A 9019-nucleotide genomic window follows, 5' to 3' on the forward strand; every position below is an offset into this window, starting at 1 on the left:
TACAGTAAGGTGTACGAGGCAGTAGATAATGTTGATAGTTATGATATCTTATATCTGGACTTTAGTAAAGCATTTGACAAGATACCCAATCAAAGGTTCTTGAGAAAGGTTAGGGCACACGGGATAGATGGGAAGGTGTTAGGCTGGATAGGGTCATGGCTTGGTAACAGGCGACAGAGAGTGGTAATAAACGGCTCGAAATCCGAGTGGGGTCATGTAATTAGTGGGGTGCCACAGGGATCAGTATTAGGGCCATTGTTATTTCTAATATATATTAATGACTTGGATAGTGGAATTAGTAGTGATGTTAGTAAATTTGCGGATGACAAAGATAGGTAGATTAATTAGGTCAGAATCGGATGCCATCGCCTTGCAGGCAGACTTAGATAGAATGAATGAATGGACGGATAGATGGCAAGTGCAATTTAATATCAATAAATGCAAAGTGCTTAGCGTAGGTAGAGGAAACCCACACAATAGGTACACATTAAACAACCAAACTCTGGTAGGTACAGGGTACGAGAAAGATTTAGGAGTTATAGTTAGCTCTGAACTCCGTCTAGGGAAACAATGCATAGAAGCCAGAAACAAGGCAAATAGGGTACTAGGATTAATTTTTAGCAGTGTTAAAAGTAGAAGGCCGGAAGTAATATTAAAGTTATACTTGGCGCTGGTCAGACCTCATCTAGACTACGCTGTGCAGTTCTGGTCCCCACATTACAGGAAAGATATAGGTCTATTAGAATCAGTACAGAGGAGAATGACTAAAAGATACAGGGGATGAGGAGTATTCCTTACGAGGCGAGGTTGAAGCTGTTAAATTTACATTCTCTAGAGAGACGTAGGTTAAGAGGGGACCTGATAGAAGTCTTTAAGTGGTATAAGGGTTATAACAAGGGAGATGTAAGCAAAATTCTTAGGATCAGCAACCAGAGTAGAACAAGAAATAACGGGTTCAAGCTTAAATAATTTAGGTTTAGGAAGGAGATAGGAAAAAATTGGTTCTCAAATAGAGTGGTAGATGAGTGGAACGGACTCAGTAATCATGTAGTTAGTGCTAGGACACTAGAGAGCTTTTAAGAGAAGATTAGACAAGTTTATGGATGGGGATAACAGATGGAAATAGGTAGGTGTGTTTCATACAGGGACTGCCACGTGTAAGCCTGGTCGCTTCTTGCAGCTTTCCTTATTTCTTATGTTCTTATGTTCTTATGTTCATTTGTACCTTGCATTGGGCTTAACACAAAGGTCCTGAGAGAATGTCTGGTGGAGCGTTGGCGCGTGCAGTCCAGCGTCCGTGGCTCACTGAATGGGAGGTGGGTCCTGGTGGAATAGTCTACGTATTGCTAGCTTTCTTTTATTTGTGTACCTTTTTTTTGTAGCATTGTTACAGTTTTTATGAGAAAAATGCATATTCATATAGAGAGGAAGCTCTCAGAAATCTGTGAACGATTTCTCTTCTCACTTCCTCTCTAATTCCGCTGGGGAAAAAATTAAAATAGTACAAAGAAAAGTGAACCTCTTTGACGCTATGACTTTTTCACATCCGGAACTGAAAGTGAAAATGTACCAAATATGAGGAATCTCTCTCTCTCTCTCTCTCTCTCTCTCTCTCTCTCTCTCTCTCTCTCTCTCTCTCTCTCTCTCTCTCTCTCTCTCTCTCTCTCTCTCTCTCTCATGTGAAAGAAGAAACAACGCGGGAAATTATAATAATAATAATGGTGTTTCGCTTTCTCTCCTCGCGTTCGACATTGAGGACCAGAAATGGTAATGGTAAAGACGGTGGAGATGCAAGGAAGAAGAAACGGATACTTAGTAAAACAAACAACCAAAACTCCTAATCGTAACGTGGCTTTTTGCGTTAACTAAAAAAAAGTGAAAACACTGAGAGAACTAAAAAAGAAAAAAAATACCAGGATGAAAAGGAACAGGAATAAGAAGGGAGGATTAAGAAGAGGAGAATCAGAAGTAAAAAAAGTAAAAAAGATGATGCTATGAAAAACTTAAACGTAGTTCGTCACGAAAGCTATCTCACCTATCAATGAACCTCCTCTACAGGCTTTTTTTTTTTTTTTTTTTGCCATTATTTCCCTAGTGGAGAGAGAGGGATCTAATTTTGTTACCACACATCTCTGCAACCCACCACTCCACCTAGGCCCTGGAGGGTACAACGATGATTTAGCCAGGAGCACCTTTCGGTGTCCATCGTATATAAAAATTGCGATTTCAGTCTTGGAAACACTTCTCAGCAAGTGCCTTCTCAGCAACACTTCTCAGCAAAGCATCTTTCTTATTTTGTGGTATTTCTTCGTCAGACCCACCATTTTGTCGTATTTTATATATTTCGACTTACCGAGCGCACAAAAAAATGCGCCAATCATATGCTGTAACTCACTTCATATACGGGATAGCCAGTTTTGGTGAGCAGTGACTGTAGAAATAAGATGTATGTTAAAAACTTGCCCCCCCCCCAAAAAAAAAAAAAGTATTACGACGACTTTAACTGTGAAGATGTTGAAAAAATGTTTATAACATGTTTTACGTATGCTCACTATTTTCAAGTTTATCATTGAATGCTGAAATATATTATTACATTACTATATTATTATATGATTAAGTAGGAAAACTCTCGTGAACACGATAATGTGATCAAAATACAGATGAAGCTCCACATATTGAAGACACAAGAGTCACTTATAGCAGCATGTCACTCGCCGCAACCATCACTTAGCGTGGTGTGTGCAGGCGGGCTCCGTGTGACCAGGTCTGCGACCCGTCTAAAAATTAGAACCCTCCCGCCGCTGGGGGAAGTTCCTTTAAGTTGCTCCGCAGCTTAAAGCACTTATTACCTGGTTATTTTTCTTATTTATATATTTATTTGTTTGTTTATTTATTTATTTATTTTTTATTTGTTTCATTTATTTATTTATTATTTATTTATTTATTTATTTTTTCATCCGTCTTACTGTTTCTCTTACTAGAGGAGACAGATAATGGTTACTTACGTTAGTACTGTTTGCTAGTACAGGACGTAACTGTAGACGTTTTTGGTCTGTTACTTTTCCATGATTTTGTCAGGAAGCATATACATGTATGTAGAAAGTCGAGTATTCATTTGCCGAAAAAGAGTGCACATTCAGGAAAAAAGATTAATGCAACGTGTGGGAAGTACCAAGGTGGACTGGTTAGAATTTAGAGATATACCGTGATGGTGAATGTGGAATCATAAACATATTGTTCTTACGTTTTCTAGCTAACTGCAATTCATTTAATAGGAAATTATGCGTGCTTGAAAACCTAGGGTAAGAGATATTGTGGCGAAAAAGGAATCAAACTGTAAAAATAAAAGCATATAAATCTAATTCAAATGTGTGAGTAAAGATATCGTCCTTAACGAGAAAAGTGTGTAGAAATAATTATGCTAACATTAATGCAAAACTACGTAATTTGTTATTTACTCGTGCTGTCAGTAAGAAATCAATATGTTACGTGTCTTAAGAGGATATAGCAAAAGCAAGAGACATAATGAAAGTTAAATCGAGTATATTTAGTACGATAATGCAGGTTCAGGCATGGAATGAAGAAGCTGTCATATGTAAATGAAGAAAAATAGTGTGGAAGAAATGCATCCACCGTTACTTAACGAGAAAAGGTGTAATGAGGATGATGGGGAACAATTCGCAGGGTGACTAATGTTACAGCGCACATCATTTACGGCAGACTCCCTCAGCGGCCACAATTCACCTGACTCTCGTTATTACTCACCTTAATGACAAGTGAGTCACTTTATTCGCTCCTAATTATGGCTAACTGAGTTTGTAATTAGCGTGAAGCGTGTAGCGCGGCTCGCTGAGCTGTTCCTGCCACGCACAATTATCTGAAGTGTAGAGCACACAAGTACATAACTTGACACGAAGCTGTGACGTGAACAACTTGCAAGATTGTTTTAGCAGCAATCTTAATGCACGGCCGGCAGGTGGGGAGGCATGCAGCTGCAGAGTTCATACGAACAATAATCATGGGAATGATTATTGTAGAAAAATCATGGGAATGATTATTGTAGAAAAAAAAAAGATACATTTCGGCGATGAGTAAGAGACTGAGGACATTATGTTAAAGGAAGAGAGTTGATGAGGCGAAAAGCTTTTGATTTTTCCTTGCTTAGCAAGACGGTGAACCCTCTTCATAAATAGGAGCTGTACTTCATGTAAGGACGGAAGAGGCGCCTGTATAGAATAATCAATTGGGAGGAGGGAAAATAATGACAGAAGACAGAGAACACCTACCTTTATATAAAATGTTTAAGCAGAAGATAAGATGTGGAATTTCTAGCTGAGATTTTTCAGAAAAGATTGACCTAGGTATGTTTTCTGTAGAATATTAAATGTCATTTATGTGGAAGATCATATCAGGTAAGTATTTGCAGAATTTGTATTTTGAGGCACTAAACAAAACAACGTTTGCCTTGCCTCATTCACATACTGTAGAAAGATCAAAGCTTTTCTCCTTCAATCACTTCACCCCTTTGCTTCCACCCATCAAGTGGTGCCGTCAATCAGTCCTGCCACGCCCAAAGCACACGCCGGTATTATACTTATTCTTATCACCGTTCAATTAAGTCATTTTAACTACCGTATTACTAAGGTGATTGCTGTGAGACTGAAAGTGGAAGCTTTGTGCCTTCTTACCAAAGTGATTTTTACAGAGGGAATAAAGTAACTTTCCCCAAGCACTGCCTTCCTTCCTTCCTTCCTTCCTTCCTTCCTGGTCAGCGAGAGTGCACTTCCAGAATATTCTCTAGTTTTCCTCATAAACCTGTGGCATTATGGCACCTCCGTCTCGTCAACCTGACAAAAGATTGTTTTTTGCTCCGACGACTGTTTTCAGAGCCATGAATTAGTTTCATTACTAGCACAGATAAATGTAAAAGTTATAACAGCGTCAAACTCTTTTTTTAAAGGATATTTGAATTAGTATTTGTATATGTATTAACATTTATAGAGGTAGATCGTATCAGAATACACCGAGGAGAGATCGATAACTCATAAATTCATATTTTCAAAATCACCAGTAGCATGGATTGTCTTTACTACTATTTACCATAATCCTAGTGTCAGCTAGGATTATGGTCAGCTAGGATGATAATTTCTCGAATTTCTTTCTCATTTTCAGTTTCTGTCTAGCTTTTTTTTTTTTTTTTGCTGCCATGATGCACCGACAAAACTTCCTCTCCTTCTTCTGATTGGAAGCGGTGAACGTGTCCGAACATATAATTTATATTAAATAATATAACTCATTCATTTACTCGGACACCATCACTACTGGCTGATCGCGCTTCTTTTTTTTGGGGGGTTTATAATCCACCCGTTTTAAGATACCGTGTCGATCTTAACAGAAACAATTATATTTCAAAAATTATAATGTGATGCCAATTTGTGATCTCTGACCTGACCGAGAAAAATCTGCATCACTCAACCTACCTCACACTCTGCATGTGTGGCTGGGGATCACAAAGTCTTTTTAAAAATGCCATAATTGCAAATATGATAGCCGCCATATTTGCATTTTCCCATATTGTCAAGAAAGTCGCTGGTGTACTAAGCTTGTACTGTGGCAAATGGCTGATAAATTCTTACGTCCAGGCCTCGTTCTTCTCAGGTCCAAAAATGTTGGGATGAGAATGCAATGTTGATGGTAGAAAATGTATTGAGTAGTAATAGATAGTGCGTAGTAGTGGAAGTTATAGTGGGAGTAATGGTAGCGGTGTTGGTGATAATAGTAGTGGCAGTATTAGCAATAGCATCAGCAGCAGCGGCCGTAGTAGTAGTAGTAATGGTTGTAGTTGTAGTAGTGGTGGTGGTGATGGTGGTGGTGATTGTGATAGTAGTAGTAGTAGTAGTAGTAGTAGTAGTAGTAGTAGTAGTAGTAGTAGTAGTAGTAGTTGTTGTTGTTGTTGTTGTTGTTGTTGTTGTTGTTGTTGTTTTTGCTACTGTAATGGTGGTGGTACTAGTAGTAGTAGTAGTAGTAGTAATTATATTTCTAGCATATTATCCTTTAAAATCTGCATCTAAATATTCTGTTGTGTCGCTATAGTTCCCGTTTTTTTTTTTTTTTTGTGCCACAAGATAAATAAATAAAAAAAATATTTTTTTTCCTTATTGAATAAGAAATAAAATCCTTTCTATATGAAACCACGAAAGTTGGAAGTTTTGTTTGCGGCAGATATGTTCACGATAAGCTGCCGAATGCTGTACTGAGAGATGTGGCCTCAAGGCTGCTTCATGTGCCCAGATATGCTCAAACAGGCTTGAACCGAACTCCGGCCGGACGGAGCCAATCTGTCAGCTGTACTTTTATACTGAGAGATGTGTCCTCAAGGCTGCCTCGTTCTTTAGGTGGCCTCTCAAATTGAACGTGTATGGGACGTTGAGGCAGCCTGTGCAGGCCGCAGGAGAGACCGCCTCACGAACATATAGCTGACAAATTGGCTCCGTCCGGCCAGAGTCCGGTTCAAGCCTGTTTGACCATGTATGGGCACATGAGGCGGCCTTAAGGCCACATCTCTCAATAGCCATTACAGCACTCGGCAGCTTACCGTGGACATGTCTGCCGCACACAAAACTTCCAGCTATTGGAGTGTGATATGTAGAAAGTATTTATTTCTTTTTTTATTGAATATGGAAAAATGTATATTTATTTATTTTATTCATTTATCTAGTGGCACAAAAAAACGAGAGTTATGGTGACACATCATAATATTTAGCTGCAGATATTAAAGGATAATATGCTAGAAATATAATTACATTTAAATTATGCAGTATGAGGCAGAATCACAATGTCAGCCCTCCATGCTCAGAAGCAGTTCTTCATCAAACAAGGAAAGTAGTTACTTTTTATCATTGTTATTATTATGAAAAGAAATTACTCTTTCACCTCTTCTTGGTCTTTTGTAATAACTGCAACAGTTGCAGTCGCAAGTACATAGGTCTTTTCCGTATCCATGGGAGAGGCCATGATCTTCACCCCACGGTGTCTCTCTAGAACTGAGCGTTGCCTTGAGGCAAAACTAAAGAGTGTGTGGATGATACAGGCAGCCTGAGCTTCTATGGGGCCATTAGACATATAGCATTATGCCGGGGAGTGAATCGAGACAGTCTGTCAGAGGAGCCGATGAGATAAAAAATATTTATATCCCACCCAATGTAGGGACTCGCCTTACTGATACATAAATTCCCAGAATGTAATTATGATTCCGCACCGACTCATCAGCACCTCCATATGCTTTGGTTATGCATAAGTTTTCGCTGACTTACGTTGTACTATTTAATTTAATGGAGTCTGTAAATGGAACGTAAGAGGAATGTTTGGCATCATTTCGAAAAGCTTATTATGCTGCTAAAGGATTCACAATTTTGTTTCTTTTTTCATAATAAAGCTTATGGGATAGCAGATAACTAGGATAATGATATAATATACTAGAAGTTTAGCGAGGGATTTGATATGTGCCTCACCCAAGGCTCTTGAACAAGTTGGGACGCATGGGATAGATGGAAAAGTTTAAGGCTGGATAAGGTCATGGTTACGTGACAGACAAGCTATGAGTTACAATTAATGTTTTTTATCTGAATGGAATAAGTAATTAGTGGGATACCACTGAGATCCTCTTTAGGACCACTCATATTTAATACGAGTATATATGATTTATTTACATAATTAAATCAATATGTATATTAGCAGACGGCCGACAGCATGAATATAGGTAGAATAACTAGGTCGGATTTTGACAGATGACAAATTTAGTTCAACATAAGAAAATGTAAGGAATTTAGCCTAGGTAGAGGAAGTAAACAGCTGTCCAACGAAGCGCAAGGCTCTGATAGGATCAGGACGAAAAATATAAAAAATAGTCATAGTTAACTCAGATCTAGAGGAAATAAAGTTAAGCGTGTGTAAAGATCCATTACTAGGAGTGTTAAACGTACAAGTATATGTAAAAGGTACATTATGATTGGTCAGTACTCATTTGGACCATGATGTGCAGTTCAGAATGGATGTAGGACTGTTAGAGTCAGTTCATAGGAGAATAATTAAAATCATAAAGGGAATGCAATTTCCTTGAGAGGAGAAATTATATATTTTATATGTATACATGCTATAGAGGGGCACAAATTAAGAGAGTAATTTGATAGAGGTACTTAGGTGGCACAAGGGATATAACAAGACACAACAAAATCTTACGGGTTAATAATCAGTTGAGGAGTGCAAGTAATGGATTCAAATTTGATAAAGTATGCGAGAGAGAGAGAGAGAGAGAGAGAGAGAGAGAGAGAGAGAGAGAGAGAGAGAGAGAGAGAGAGAGAGAGAGAGAGAGAGAGAGAGAATTTTCCCTCAAATGGAGTGGTAGGTGGCTGGAATAGACTAGTAATCGGGTTTTTAGTGTCGAGTCTCTAGGGAGCTTTAAAAGACTAGATGAATTATGGATAAGGATGACGGGTGGACATACGTAGGTGGATATTTTTCGTACAGGGATTGCCAAACCTAAGTCTGCTTGTTTTCTCTAACTTCCATTATGTTCTATTCTTATTGAAGGAAGAGACCTGTGCGTCATTCCTTCTCTCTGGAATAAACTAATTTATCATTGTTAGCAACTGTGTTTTGTTCTTGGCTCGGTTAATTTAGTCCAATAATTCGTATCCCAGAACAAAGAACTGAAAAAGGAAAACTACGTCTCATATTACTTAATTATTTAGATATCTTCTGGGACTATACTTCCCATTAAACTGTTAACTCTTCAACTCTCCTCATGCTTCTATACTTCATCTTCTTTACAACTTGAAGTGTTTAAAAAAAGGAGTATCAAGATGCTTCATAAAACCATTTGGCTTCTCGTTCGGTTCTGTTTTTCAGCAGCTTCGTCATATATATATATATATATATATATATATATATATATATATATATATATATATATATATATATATATATATATATATATATATATATATATATATATATATAT

This window comes from Scylla paramamosain, chromosome 14 (assembly GCF_035594125.1).
Source record: "Scylla paramamosain isolate STU-SP2022 chromosome 14, ASM3559412v1, whole genome shotgun sequence".
Classification (NCBI taxonomy): domain Eukaryota; kingdom Metazoa; phylum Arthropoda; class Malacostraca; order Decapoda; family Portunidae; genus Scylla; species Scylla paramamosain.